A 16,719-nucleotide genomic window follows, 5' to 3' on the forward strand; every position below is an offset into this window, starting at 1 on the left:
CTGGTTTGTCTTTTATTTGGCTATTCCTTTAAGGTAGTTCCTGACTTTGCTGACTTACATTGTTGTTTTTCATTTCCTCCTCATGGAGTATTTTGCTGAGAATGTTCTGTGTTGGTTTTCTATTTGTGAATTCTTTTAGTTTTTGTTTATCATGGAAGGATTTTATTTCATTGTCACATCTGAAGGTAAGTTTTACTGGGTATAAGATTCTTGGTTGGCATCCATTTTCTTTCAAAACTTGAAAAATTCTATTCCAGGCCCTTCTAGCTTTTAGGGTCTGGGTTGAGAAATCCACTGATATCTGTATTGGTTTCCCCCTGAATGTAATTTGATTTTTTTCTCTTGCAGCCTTTAAAATCTATCTTTATTTTGTGTGTTAGGTATTTTCATTATGCCTTGTTCTGGTCTGTTTTGTACATTTGGTGTCCTATAAACCTCTTGTATTTGATTTTTCATTTCATTCTTTAGATTTGGGAAATTTTCTGATATATTTTCATTGAACAGATTGTTCATTCCTTTGGTTTGTTTCTCTGTGCCTTCCTCAATCCTAATAATTCCTAAATTTGGCCTTTTCATGATATCCCATAATTCTTGTAGATTCTGTTCATGATTTCTTACCATATTCTCTGTTTGGTCAACTTTATTTTCAAGATTAAATATTTTGTCTTCAATGTCCAAGGTTCTGTCTTCCAGGTGATCTATCCTATTGGTTATGCTTTCTATGGATTTTTAATCTGGTTTATTGTTTCCTTCATTTCAAGAATTTCTGTTTTTTTTTTTTTTTTTTTTTTTTTTTTTTTTTAGAATCTCTATCTCTTTATTGAAATGTTTCTTTGCTTTCTGCATTTGCTGTTTTAACTGTTGATTGGTGTGATCATTCAATGCCTGCATTTGCTCTCATCTCATTGTTTGCTTCTCTGATCATTTTAATTATGTACATTCTGAACTCCCTTTTATACATTTCTTCTGCCATGCTGTCATTTGATTTTATTGTCATCTAGGTTTGTTTGGGACACTTTCTTCCCTTGTTTTCTCATATTGCTCATATATCTTCCCCTCTAGGAGTGCAAATCTGAAGTATTGCAGTTTTTCCCTATAGACTTATAGTGTCCCTGCAGGTTTCCAATAACTCACCTCCAAGTCTTCAGTATCCTGAAGTCTTGAAGGAACTTGATAATGCAGTGACCCCAAAAGGATGCTGCCCCTCGAGGGATGGTGGCCTCCATTTGTGTATATTCCCTACTAGTGGGCAGAAGCACCTCCACATATTGACAGATGTTCAACTGCAGGGGTACTAGATTGTGTGCTGGGCCCTGGCTTAATTGGACCTTGTTCTCTGGGCCTACCTCCTTGATGCAGAAGGTTGCCTGGCCTTTTAGTTTTTTGTTTTTTTTTTAAATTTATTTTTATTGTAAACAAATGGGATACATGTTGTTTATGTTTGTACATGAAGTAAAGGCATACCATTTGTGTAATCATACATCTACACTGGGTAATGGTGTTTGTCTCAATCTGTTATTTTTTCTTCCCCCCACCCCTCCCACCCCTCTTTTCCCTCTATACAGTCCCTCCTTCCTTCATTCTTGCCCCTCTCCCACCCCCCATTATGTGTCATCATCTGCTTATCAGCAAGATCATTCATCTTTTGTATTTTAATGCTTATCTCACTTAGCAAGATATTCTCCGATTTCATCCATTTGCCTGCAAATACCATAATTTTATTATTCTTTATAGCTGAGTAATATTTCATTATATATATATATATATATCTCACAGTTTCTTTATCCATTCATCAATTGAAGGACATCTAGTTTGGTTCCACATTCTGGCTATTGTGAATTGATCAGCTTTGAACATAGATGTGGCTGTTTCTCTGTAGTATGCTGATTTTAAGTCCTTTGGGTATAGGCCAAGGAGTGGGATAGCTGGGTCAAATGGTTGTTCCATTCCAAGTTTTCTAAGGACTCTCCACACTGCTTTCCAGAGTGGTTGCACTAATTTGCAACCTTACCAGCAATGTATGAGTGTACCTTTTCCCCCACATCCTCTCCAACACCTATTATTGCTTGTATTCTTGATAATGGTCATTCTAATTGGGGAGAGATGGAATCTTAGGGTAGTTTTGATTTGCATTTCTCTTATTACTAGAGTTGTTGAACATTTTTTCATATATCTGTTGATTGCTTGTAGATCATCTTCTGTGAAGTATCTGTTCATTTCCTAAGTCCATTTGTTGATTGGGTTATTTGTATTCTTGGTGTTGTTTTTTGAGTTCTTTATATATTCTGGAAAGTAGTGCTTTATTTGAAGTATGAGTGGCAAAGATTTTCTCCCACTCTGTAGGTTCTCTTTTCATATTGCTGTTAGTTTCCTTTGCTGAGAGAAAGCTTTTTAGTTTGAATCTATTCCAGTTATTGATTCTTGCTTTTATTTCTTGTGCTATGGGAGTCATGTTAAGGAAGTCTGATCCTAAGCCAACATGTTGAAGATTTGGACCTACTTTTTCTTCTATAAGGTGCAGGGTCTTGGTCTGATTCCGAGGTCCATGATCCATTTTGAGTTGATTTTTGTGCAGGATGAGTGATAGGGGTTTAGTTTCATTCTGTTGCATATGGATTTCCAGTTTTCCCAGCACCATTTGTTGAAGAGGCTATCTTTTCTCCATTGCATATTTTTGGCCCCTTTGTCTAGTATGAGAAAATTGTATTTATTTGGGTTTGTGTCCATGTCCTCTATTTCATACCATTGCCTGGCCTTTTTCTGACAATTTTAAGACAGGTCATTCATCATATTTATTACTTTTAAAACTTTTTGTCCATTTCTCTAATATAGTAAAATTCAAAAAAGAATTCTCTCATTCAATGTCAGGGAAAATGAAATAAAATTAAATTTGTTGGTATTGTGATTTAAAATAAGTATTTGAGAATTCCTTGAATTTTATATTTGTGTGCACAAAAAAGTATAAAATAAGCCCTTATATTTCAAAGATAATCCTTTTGTTGGTCATTATGTTTATGTAATTTATAGCTGTATGCCTGGTACATATTAGTGGTTATTGAATATTTTTGTTTAAATAAATAAATAATATAATCCTTGCTCTCTAAGAGATTGCCTTGTATAAAAAAAGAAATCTATGTACAAGTGCAAAGATTACTATGTGAACAACCTAGATCCAAACTGCCAAATACATAATACTAAAGAAGTGCTAAAATATGCTCAATATTTAAATATTTTATAATCAATAACAAAATGCTCCTGTAGAACTTTTCTTTATGGGGTTTTACCAAGGGGAATTTGCCATCAATTTATTACAATTGAATTTCACTACAAAGAAATGACAATCTTAATGGTAATACAAAGAAACGAAAATGTCCATTCTAGACAAACTTAATATTCCATAGTTAGTTGAGTGTATATTTTCAATTTTAGTTATTTGAATCAAAATCCATGTCTTATTATTAATATAGTGAAAATTTGGAATTAAAATTTTGACCTGTGAATTTGTTTTCATTTTATAAAGAAATTTTACCTTAGATCAGATATGTAAATATTTAGAAATATGAATAATTGGAACATATCATCTAGTATTTGGTAGGTTATGGGTAAGGTTAGTTTTGATTTTTTTAGTGCTTTAGACTGCCTACTTTCACTAATGTAATAGATTATGGAAATTCATAAGCTCTAGCTATAGGATCTCCTTCTGAATCAAACTTTGCAATATAGTCTTTTTATCTTTAGTTGGTTTTGGATGTTTTCCAGAGTAACAAATGGAAAAGTGATTGTAGATTCTCAGTGTTTGTGCACACATCAGCAATGTGCATTTCCAGTGTTTCAAATGATAAAGGCAATCAAACAGGCAGTGGGTTTCCAGTGAAGAAAGGTGTGTTTGACATCTGCTCTTGCTATTTTTTTTTCCTTTTATCCTTGTTTACATTCACCTAGAATCTACAGGTAAAAACTCTCTAAACATGGAATAAATGCAGTTCTGACATTGCCATATTGTCTGGCTTCATTTGATAGGGAAAACTTTTATTATAGTTTATCTGAGCTTTGGTTAAAGAAGTTCCATTGCATACTTGGTTTTAAGTTTCACTGTTGTCTAACAGGAAGTAATGCTATTTATAAGAGGATATAGTTACTTGTAAAGTGGTAGGTATCATAATTCAGAGTTTGTAAGTAGTTTTTACTTATACTACTTATGATAATTACAAAAGTGCTTTTCAAATTTGAGTTTTCATTGCATGTCTTTGTAAGGTTTAATAAGTACTCCAGTTTTTCTTATCAGATGATAGTCACAGGGTTTTAAAAACACCATACCAAAATTTACTTGAAAATGTTGTGTTTAATGGCAAGTTAGTCCAGTATGGGACTAGTACGTTGCAAAAACATTTGTTCAGAACCATTGGTGAGAATGTATGAGTGTGGTGGGAAAAATGCAACCCAATTTTTGAAAAAAACAAAATATCAAGAAGAAAAGAAAACAACTGTACCAGAAACTTTTAAGGAGAAAAGGAGATTTTGGTGATATCTATTTTTATTACTTTAAGGATCCAAGTGAAGCAGGGCTATTTTTTAAAAAAGCTTTCCAACCGGAATTAAAGAACGAAGGTGTTATGTATGCACAAGCACAGTCATTGTGATTTTGACTGTGCTGGACTAATAAGCCTAACACAGTGAGTTCAAAAGTAGTGGCTGGAAGGACTTTTGTCTGTTTCCCACTGAGTATCTGCAGGCCTGAAATAATCTATTCTCTGGTGATAAGAGTAGGTTTTAAAAAATTTACTTTTTGACTTCAGAATAATGGTAGGCAAAAGAATAGCAAACTCAGAGTCAACTGATAATTTAAACATTAAAGAGTTGAATATGGTCTCAAGCAGAAATTCTAAACATATAATACACTCAAATATAAAGGCTGTTGTCTGATTCATGTAATAAATGACACCTTCACTGATAACTGGGTTGTTTCAAGACACTCCTGATGAGCATCTCAAGACTGCTGAGCTCATAGAATTAATTTAGAAGGTTCAGGAAATAATAATTGGAGGAAAACAATTGTATGATGAATTCAAGGACTTTATTATTCATCAACACCACTTATTTGCCCTTAGCTGATACTTTGGGGACAATTACAATGTATAAACATGTATTGTTCATTTTGGAAGAATTTAAAAATAAACATCATGTGCAAATGAGAATAATATATTTAGCTTTGATTCTTCCTCATCAACTATAACTGAGTAATCTATTAATTTTTATTTTACTGCAAGTTCTTTACATTTAAACTCCTCTTTAAATTTCTAATGTCTTTATTACTACTTGGTTCAAATCTACTCATAGTCTTGCAAAGATTGTTTTCCCAATAACTTGGTATCATTTACCTTTTCCAAAATCAGTCCATTCCATGCTTTGTCACCAGAGTAATAAAAATAATGCAATACTGTCATACTCAGAAACTTTGGAAATTCTATAGTAATGTTCAAGATTGTGAATTTGGAGAAAAACTAATAAACCTGATGATGATTTTGTGACTATTTAAACTCCCCACACTGGAAAATTCTAGTTTCAACTTCAACATCATTAGCATTTAGCATCATCAATAGGTAATTATCATTCTTAGTATTAGTTTTGTATAATTCTTTTCCTCCTCCTTCTCTTCCTTAGTTTTGCCTTTTCCTCCCCCTCTTCCACCTCCTCCTCCTCCTCCTTCTTGAATCTGCTAAATAATAATAATAATCCCATTCACATTTATTGGATACTGGTACTCTTAAAAATGGATGTTAGAGTTTTTTCAATGTTAATGTTATTTACATTTTTCAATCTCAACTTCATTGCTTTTATCTTAACAAAACTGAGAAGGAGTGAGATGAGGAAATTTGTTATGCCAAGGAAATTTTTATTGTATTTGAATTCTGTCAGACTTTAATTATTCCTGCCTTAACTTGATGATCTGCAAAATCTTGTCTGTAATCTCCTTGACTGTGTACAGTGTCTCTGGCAGGTTTATCTAGACCCAGACCTAGTGTTGCCCAGAAGCAGTTGAAGGCAGCTGATTTCCTGTGAAGGCCACAGTGGAAATTAGTTCATCAAGGCTTTCTTGTGTCTGTTTTTCTTAGATTATACTATAAACAGGTATTTTTTTTTTAATCTTCCTTTTCTTTAGAGATAAAGTACTTTATCCTTTTATACCAACATAGGAGTATATATATGTGGGTGATTTTTAAGTTCTGTTCTCTGGAGGAATAACCCTCTTCATAACCCTCTATATGAAGGAATAAATAGAGTCAAATATATTTTCAAAGTAGAAAATACATACAGTTATATTTTCTAAGTATTTATTGTATTTACATTTCTCGAGTCATACGTGATTCATGAAGTTTTTGCCACTAAGCCAAATCCAGTTGTTTCAATGCCAAAGTGCGATCTTGGGCCCACTAAATGATGATGCAACAGATAGAAATTAAAACCTGTTTATGAGCATGCCTTGAAATTGTGCAGAAAGAATAGGAGAAAAACCAGTTCTGGGTCAAGAGAGATAAAAAAGTAGTTGATGTTTATAATTCAGAGGTACACTGTTATTCAGCTGAGAAACTGAGGAATGATAAGGAAGGTTCCTAAAAGGTATGTAGATGTATGAAAGTCTGCCAATATTTTATAGAGGGCATAAGAAACAAAATGACTGATAGCATCTATAATGTGGGATAAGAGCCATTGATATGAGTTGAGTGCAGGTAATCTAAAGGTTTGAAAATGTTATTAGGATGTATTTCTAAGATTTAACAAAGGATAAATATTTTAATTTGTATTAAAAATTACAACTGCAACATATATTTGTGATAACAGTTAATATCAAATAACACATAAAGGTAAAAGTAATTACTTCTCACAGCCTGGAATATTTAATGTTAACAACTTTGCAGGTATCTTTGCACATATTTCTACTTGTTTATGTGCATATAGCTAGTATTTTATACAGGGTGTTTTTAATACAAAGAGATTTGAGCTCTTTCTTTGAACCAAAGTGGAAATATGTTACACACATTCCCTTGCAACCTTATATCATTGAAGTCTATGCAATTGAGAGACAGTTATAATGCATGATTTTATTGTAAACTACTATTATCTTTGCTTCTTCCTTCTGATCTTCCACATTGTCTTTCATTCTACCCACATAAACCACTAACTCCAATGCTCCCATAATCCACACTGACAGCAAATTGGATGGTGGGTATCCATCTACACTTTGCCTCATGCAGTTAAACCTTTTATAAATATATACTCTTACAATGTTTTATACAGAAAAAGATAGTATATATAAATATGCCAAATTTTGTATTTTAAATTTTATTTATTGTTTCATGATAAAATCACTTGGAAGTTAAAGCTATCTCTTAATTGTAGAATGCCTTTATTATTCAAAAGTACTGGTGGAAAACTCTCCTGCACAACTTTTATAACTATAATTTGCTTTATGTAGCCTCCTATTATATACATTGGACTATCATAATTTATTTTAAGATTGTTTTAATTGAAATGCAATCATTTCGTTTTCCATGTATTTACAACTATAAATCTGTGATAAACCTTCTTGCATGCATATTTTTAGATATCAACACTTTTATTTCTATGGGATAGAATTCTAGCAGCGGGATTCTGTATTATGTGTAAAATAATTATATGTTGCTGAATTTATTTTCATAAAAGCTGAAACAATTTATATTTCACCCACAGTGTGAATTGTATTATATCCCAGTCAACAATAGGTAATTATCATTCTTTTTTATTTTTTTGTCATTTTAGTATATGCAAAATGACAGTTCATAGTTATTTTATTGTACACTTTTGTGCTTCTAGAAAGTTTTAGTATTTTTATCTTTTTCTCCTGTGACTTTCTGATTCTCAATATTTTATCATTTGTCGCTCATTGTCAAATTTTTCTTGTTAACTTCCGGGAATTCATTGTGCAGTATAGTTAAGAGATCTTAATTGCAACTAAGACAATGCATATTTTTGTACATCTGCATTTGTGGTCTGTAAAACAACAGTAAAAGAAGTTCTATAAACAGAAATAGAATCTATGAGTGTATCTGCTACTGTCTCAGTTTGCTTCTGTGCTCTCATTGTCTTCCTGGAGATATCCTGGCCCCTTTCGTTCTTAAAAGTTTCCTCGTCCAAGTTGTATGACTGCCTCATATAAAAAAAATACTTGAGTTGGGGATGTTCAAAGAGGAGAAAAGAAAATCCATGTTTATGTATAACCTGTATGTATATATACATATGTATAAACAAATACATAAATATGTATATGACATGTGAATATATACATATAAATGTGCATGTATATAATATGCATGACAATGTCATCTGGTCTGTTAAAAACATTCCATACAGGATGTAGAGCAATATTCCTAAATTCTTTAGCATTTATATGTATGTATACACACATTTATCATCTAAGCATTATACATAACCAAATCACATTCAAGTACAGTTTTCACCTGTGCAAGAATTTAAAAAAATTTTATTTCAGAAAACTGAATAAACAATGATGAAAGGACTGATGATCAAACTTGAATTCATTTCTGCAAAGAAAGAGAGAGGGAAACAAATGTTTGAGTTATTTTGCACTGAATAGAACTGAAATGTTTCCAGTGATGACAATATAAAGATAATATAACTAATAAATGGAGAAACAAAAAGGAATGAGAGGAAGTAGAGATTATATATTGATTTCATCTACTTTTATAGCCAAAGAATAAAATAAATAATTTACAAGTGATACATCAAGTAACCAAGCTATAAATATACTTAGGGGTACAAATAAATACTAGAACAACTACAAAAATAATATAAACTTGAATAGTGGAAAGGAGGGAGAAGAGATAGGAAGAATGCACATTTTATTATGTGTAATAAAAAGGCGAAAATACTGCCTAAGGAATAGTCTATCAATTATATTCTAGAGTTGTGATCGTAAAGGTAATGACTCTAATAACTAAACACAAATAAATCTTTCCAATTAAAAGTCAAGCACACAGAAACATGCTATTTAAAAACAATAAAGTCAAAATACATAACATACATTGTATTAGGGATTTCTATGGTGTAGTAACTGATAGTAGACATGCTGTTCTGCTGTAATCTTCTAAAAAACTGAGGAGAATATGTGAGGAAGCTGTTTTTATGCCAGTATAAACAGGATGTTCATAACTAATGCCTGAGTGAAAGAAAGTACCCAAGCTGAGCCCAACATCTCCCATGGCTCTCAGACTGGGGGTCATTTTCCTATCCTGTCTTAAAGCAGATTGAGAACCAAGACATGGCAGGAGATCAGAGTCTGAGCTGCTCAAGTGCTTGGAATTTGCAAAGAAAAGTCTGTGAAAGAGGAAAACAGCATAGAGTGGGGCTAAAAATGTGTGTGAGTTCCCCCCCTGAGAGAGAGGCGAGGAGTACCTACATGGAGACCTGCTAAGACAAGAGGACAGTGAATACTGGGACTGAGACCTTTGTTGAGATACCAAGCCTCAGAGTGCTCTAAGACACACTGGCTGGGCTGAGGGAAGTGGCATCTTAGATATTTGCTTGAAATTTCAAAGAGGCACACCTTTCATGACTGGGCACTAGAAATTGTACATCTTCATAATATCTTGTTCCATTGGTCACATGGTTCAGTCCCTGAATTACTGTGGGATAGGACTATGTAGGTTGCAAAATTTGAAGGACATTGACTATTGAGGACTTTCTTAGAAGGTGGTTATTACAAAACTAGAATAAAATTTATAATGTTTATTAGGATTTGTGTGCTTGTTTGGAATTTTAGGAGGAAATCAAGCAAAAATCAGTGGAAGAATTTGGTTCTTGTCAAGTTACAAAATTAATACACAAATGTCAAGTTTTTATAAAAATAGTAAAATAATGGAACATATGCAAAAGCAAAAGAAATGAGAAATATCCATGGGTAATGTTATGTAGAAATGTGTAAGAGTCTTATGAGGGAAACTTAAATTACTTCTCATGGAGATAAAAGCAGACCTAGTAAAGGATAGAAATATTCAATAGCATATTGATGTAAATTACTTCTATATTAATCTATAAAAAACAATTATAAAGCATGTAGAAGCTGAACTTTCAAAAAGCAAGGAAGGTTGCTTATACTATTTAAGTGGAAAAACAAATAATATTCTATAAAGAAGAATAAAATGGGAAACAAACTTTTTCAAATGCTATCATAAATCTGAAGAAATTAAAATCATGTGGTACTGATAAATGTAAAAGCATTCTTCATAAAAGCAGAAGAATAGAGGATGGAATAGAGGGTGTATAAACAGGCCAAAAGCAAACTGGAAGTTATTGTATGGCAAAGATAGCCATTTTTATTATTCTGGAAAAGAAATATTATTCAGTAGATAATTCTGATGTCATTTGGGTACACATTGGTACTTTGTTCATTCTTCATGCAAAAACTCAATGAATTGCCATGAATGATCCTGATTTTACTGTGGGACATGGAGTAAAATATATATTAAGCAAGAAGAGAATATTCCAATTTGGATTTAAGTCCATAAGAGACCTGAAGCAATTGTCCACTTATGGAGCCACATCCAGCGTGGATGAGAAAAAGGATTTCTGTTGGAGGACGGGTGCCAGGTGCCGGCTATTGATTAATCCCTAAGAAACTTATCTAATCAAATAAACACAAGAGCCAGTAAAATTTTCAAATGGATTGTGTGTGATAGATTAGGCCATGCGGAGTCTGACCTCTAAAACAAGAAGGAGGAGCTCACCTTCCCTTTATTTATAGCTGCTCAGGTAAAGAGGGACCGGAAAGGGCTTCTTCTGTGAGGAACAGGATGGGCGGAATTAGAGACGTGATTTGCTTAGAGAATTAGGATTTCCTCAGATGGTGAGCCACCTGCACAGAGTCACCTACCCCAGGCTATTTGAAACAATCTGTCAGGACTGCCAGTTCCTGGGAGTCAGACCTCTGTGTCCCATGGCTTAGCCAAGCCTGATTCTGCTAAACATGGATGGCTTCCCACATACCCTAAAATGGGATGAACTTTCATGGGGTTTTTCTTTGTTTTGTTTTATTTTATGGAGACCAGCTCTCCCTATGTTGCCTAGACTGGTTTCCAAGTTCTCTGCTCAGGTGATCCTTCCACCTCAGCCTACTGAAGAACTGAGGCTATAGGAGTGCACCACCTATACTTCTGTGTTTTTCAAATTTTGTTTTGTTTTTTGTTTTCTCTGGTTTTATTATGAATAAAGAAAAAATTACAATAATAGTTTTTGCTCATGTCTTTTAGCACATATGCACAAGAGTTTCTTAAGGCAAAAGTTTATGGTCCTTAGCTGTGTAATGAGGGGACCTAGAGAGCTTTTCAAAAATATTGATGTTTGGGTTTTATCCCATCTATTCTGAATTAATTGAATTGGGGTTTCCTTGAGAGAATAGGATTTAAAACACCTTCTCAGATGGGATTAATGTGTTGTTAAACATGACAATTTCCTATAAGAAGGAGTGATATTATTTGATTGTAAGGTGTAATTATGTTTATTTTGGGGAGGGAAAGATCAACTGTTTTCCAAATAATTATCTCTTTTCCTCCAGCATTGTGAAGGATGTTCCTTTGCTCCCTTCCACATTTGTCTCACTTAATAACATGTTTATTATGATAACACATTATGCATTTATTTTACATTTCCCTGAATGTAACTGAATTTATTTATATTTTCATATGTTTATAGGATTTATAAGGTTTTCATGCTACCTCTTCTGCTGAACATTCATTTATTTGCCTGTCGTTCTGTTCCATTATCTTCATATGTTGATTCATAGGGAATATTTAATAAAATATTCTGAGTACTAGTTCATTTTCAGTTTCATGCAAATATTTTCCTCAAGTCCATATTTTTTTTCATAATAAAAAGGAAGACTCCATTTTGGTGTTTGATCCCAGGAAGTTTATGTTCTCCCTCTTCCATTTTCACCTCCTTCCTGAACAAGCCTATAAGATAATTCATGGGTACTCTCTTCAGGTACTTTGCAGGAGTTTGAAACCATTCCTCTCTGGAAACCTTGTCCTGGGTACACACTGTAGTCACAGTAAAACCTAAACTACCAGCTCTGCTCTTGCCAGTCGCCTAGACCAGCTCGTACTTGCAAGGCTTTCCCCAGGAAGTCCAGTTTTGTGAGTAATAATGGTTTTCATCTATTATTTTCACATATGTGTTTATTTTACATTTCCCTGGATATAATTGAGTGTATTTATATTTTCTACAGAGTATCACCAGTCTTCAGTTACTCTTAAATATTTCTGATTTTGGGAAGATATGAAAAAATGTTTCTGAATATTGGCTATTACTGACTGTAATGGTTGTAAAATTTGTTTTCCTTTCTATATTAATTGTGTTTTTTAGGGTTAATTCTTCTCTTAAGTTTAATTGAATATCCATATTTCATCCATCGATTTTCTTACATATTGTAGATTCTCATTGCATTTTCATATTTATTAATGAGGACCTAGAATAAATGGCATTGACAGCTGGAGTAGATATCATCAGCATAATTAAAACTTCTTCCTACAGTAATAAATTCAGATTATGATCATAGAAATCTTTGTTCTGATGATTAAGCAGGGAAGAGAGTTACTTGGGAGTTTTCGATTGTCAGTTTTCTTTAGAATGTTTCAGTGGTATGTTTACTGGGTATGGGACTGTACATACCCTGTTGGGTCCAGAATTTATGGGACACTGCTTAATTCTATCTTCATTTCTAATAACTTGTTTAGCAGACTTCTCTGTCAAAGTGCCACTTATTTACTCAAGGGCAAAAGCTATTGGCAATAATTCTAACATCTGGAACAACTGGTTTTCAATTCTTTCTCTGCTACTCTAAAGGCAAAATACAAATTTAATTTGTACTTCTGTATCCTTATCACTCTGTTCCTGGAGTGATTCTAAGGTTTTTGTGGGACACCTCATGTTTTAGGAAGTTCTTTTGATTACTTGATGGTTTTAAGTTCTTAGTTTCTCATGGGTTTCTTTAATTAAAAAAGAACTATATCTTCCTTATACTTACAGAAATTCTTCAGTGTTATATCTGCTGATGACTCTCTCATTTCAGCTATTATGGCTTGGGTGTATATTTTTATACTTCTGTCATTCCAATAAGATTTTAGGAAAGAAAATTGCCCATCAAATGACTTGAATTATAAATTTTGACCTTTGCCATTGTACTTGTTTTATTGTTCTCCCTCTTAAGTTTGCTGAGTATTTTTAAAAATTTATTGTTTTCATCAGATGCATAAAAATGTACATATTTATGAGGTGCCATGTATTCCAATACACGTGTACAATGTGTATCATTCAAATCCAGAGACACATATCTGTCTCTTCAAACATCTATCATTTCTTTGTGGTGAAAACATTCAAAATCCTTTCTTTTAGCTTTTTTGTATAGTTGTGCAATAGAATACCAAAACTTTCATACTGTACAAAGGAATATGAAAACTTATTTCTCACACCTAACTATAACTTAGTAAGCATTGACCAACTTTCCCCCGACACTCCCAAGCTTCTGGTAACCACCATTCTACCCTCAAACTTCTATGAGATCAAATAACAAGTTTTAGATTCCTCATAGTAGTGAGATCATACTATATTTTTCTTTCTGTGCCTTGATTATTTCACTTAATTACTTTCAGATCTATCCAGTTCACAAATGACAGGGTTTCATTTGTTTCCAGGCTAAATAGTTTTCTACTGTGTGTCTGTATCACATTTTCTTTATTTGTCAGTTGTTTCCATTTTTGGGTATTGGAAATAGTGAGTGCTACAATAAATAAGAGAGTATAAATGTGTTTTAGACATACTGATTTCAATTCTTTTGGAGATAGACCCAGTAGCAGGTTTGCCAGATCATATGGTAGTTCTATTTTTAAAAATTTGAGGAGCCTCCATACTGTTTTCCATAATGTCTGCATTAATTTGCATTCCCACCAAAAGTTGAGTATGGGTTATTATTGATAGCATTTACTTTCTTCTTTTTCATAATGTCATTATAACTGGGGTGAAATGATATCTTCTTATGATTTTGATTTGTATATCACTGATGATTGGAAATATTGACTTTTTTCGGGTATCTGTTGGCCATTTGTATGTCTTCCTTTCAAAACATTCTATGTAGGCCTATTGCCCATTTTTAAATCAGATTATCTGTTTTTGCTTTTTCTTTTGAGTTTTTGGAGTTCTTCCAGATTCAGGTTAGTAGATGTTAGATGTATGGTTTTCTACTATTCTATAGGTTGACTCTTTGCTCTATGGATTGTTTCCTTTGCTATGCCAAAGTTTTTTAGTTTGATGTGATAAAGATTGCCTACTTCTGATCTCACAGTACTACCCCTAGGCTTAAATTCCCATAAATAGACTCAATTTCTTCAGGAGATATTTGTACGTATTTGATTTTATATAGCTATACTATGCCTTGGATACTTTTTTTTTTTCTCTGACAGTTTTTGTAATCTATAAGAACACTATCTCAGTCATAGTATACTGCTTGTGTCCAAGTGTTAAACAACTATCTTCTCTTCAAGTTGACAGGATGTTTATCATTGAAAAAAATTTGATCACATTCTTACAACCTTTAAATCTACAAAGCTCAGTTTTTGAGAATAAATTTGACTTTCAACTTGAAAAATATGCGTTAAAACAACAAAATCATGGGCAATGGCCAGAGTGAGTTACATAATTGTTATTTTCTTTTTAAGAAAATCTCTTATTAAAATTTTATTTACCTAATGCTTATACAATAAGTTTCTTCATTTTAATTCAACATTTTCCTCCCTTACTGGTATGCCAAAGACCCAGACTGGAGGAAGGGCTGTATGGTCTGGGTTATTATAAGGAAAAGAAACAGGAGTGTAGAGTTATCAAGGTCAACCATAGGAATCACACCAGGCTTCTGAATTAGGGGAATTTAAGACTAAACAGGACACAAATTAATAAAGAGAGATAGCTAAAATCAAGAAGTAAAGGAATCATAAAATAGAAATTATCTAAAATGGGAACATCAGGAAGGTCAACACAGATATGTGTGTACAGCAGGTGGGCAGTTCCAAAAATATTTTGATAGACATCAGAAGAAGAACAGTTCTTTTTACTAGTCATAAAGGCATTCTGTCACTTTCACAAGAATGGGACATTATTAAAGTGTGTCAACAAGCAAAGGCAATGATGATAGTTGACTAATGATGGATCTCTTATATAGGGAAACTATCACTGAGATTTTAAATTAAATGCATCTTAAAATTTACAAGGTAACTTTAAATTGTTAAATATTTTACTATTATGTAAAATTCAAAATCTTCCTTTCTTTGTGTATATTAAAACACTTTTAATTTTTTTCATAAAATTGAAGTGAATGAAAGAAGAAATTTTTTGCATAAAAAATACCTGAAAGAAATTCTTAGTTCCTAGAATTTATTACACTGTCCCTTTTTTAGGGATCAGAGTAGGAGATGGAAGTCATGGTCTTGAATCTCTTGTCAATGGCATGCACAGATTTATAGGGTTTTTTGACTTTTCTTATGATGAACCTTTACTTCTAACCCATCTAATGTTTAATTCTCAGAGATTTAGTGCTCTGTCAAATGCCTGTGGTGCTGAGTGATGTCATTACTATGATCTCATTTGGGGTATGGTCATAATCACCTCATCTCCATATTTGGGCATCTTCTCTCTTATTTTAGAAGGATCCTGGGAAATCTGCTAAGAAGAGTATACAGTCTTCTAAGCACCCATCTAGATGTTAATAGTTTCAAGATTTCAGGTAACCGTTCAGAATCAAAAAGTATGTATGGCTGATAAATCTTATTCTCAATCTTAGTACATAATTATTATAGTAATCTTGAGGAATGTAGACATTATTAAAGAAATTTTATATCAGTCATTCTTTTGTCACTGGGACTAAACTACCTGACAGGAAGAGCTTAGAGGAGGACAAGTTTATTTGGGTTCGTTTTCAGAGATTTAATACTGGGGTAGCCAAGTCCATTCTCTGCCAGGGTGAGGCAGAATGTCTTGATGGAAAGGTGTGGTGGAGGAGCACAACTCCAAAGAGCAGCCAGGAAGGAGAGAGAGGGAGAAAGAAAGGGGTTGCAGGGAAGAGAACCCTTCCAGGGCTTGCCCTTAGTGACCCACCTCCTGCCCACAATTACAACCCAGTTAGTCCAGCTCACCTAGGATGGACTGCCAGGTTACAGTTCTCAAAGTCCAATCATTTCACCTGTGAATATATCTGCATTAACAGTGGAGCTTTTGGGGATACCTCATATCTAAATCATAACATCCAGAAATTACCTTTATTGCTTTTTGTGACTCTTCTTTCAACTTCAACTCCTTGTCTCCTTCTCCCTCTTGTTGCACATGTACTTTGAACATTGGAAACATATCGAATTAAACTTGCATAGTTTCTCTTTTCACATTATTGATTGTATCCTTTGTTGAGAAAAAGATTTTTAGTTTGAATCTATCCCATTTATTGATTCTTGCTTTTATTTCTTGTGCTCTGGGAGTCTTGTTAAGGATGTCTGATCCTAAGCCAACATGATGAAGATTTGGGCCTATTTTGTCTTCTATTTGGTGCAAGGTCTCTGGTCTAATTCCTAAGTACTTGATCCATTTTGAGTTGAATTTTGTGCAGGGTGAGAGATAGAGGTTTAA

This window comes from Sciurus carolinensis, chromosome 2 (assembly GCF_902686445.1).
Source record: "Sciurus carolinensis chromosome 2, mSciCar1.2, whole genome shotgun sequence".
Lineage (NCBI taxonomy): Eukaryota > Metazoa > Chordata > Mammalia > Rodentia > Sciuridae > Sciurus > Sciurus carolinensis.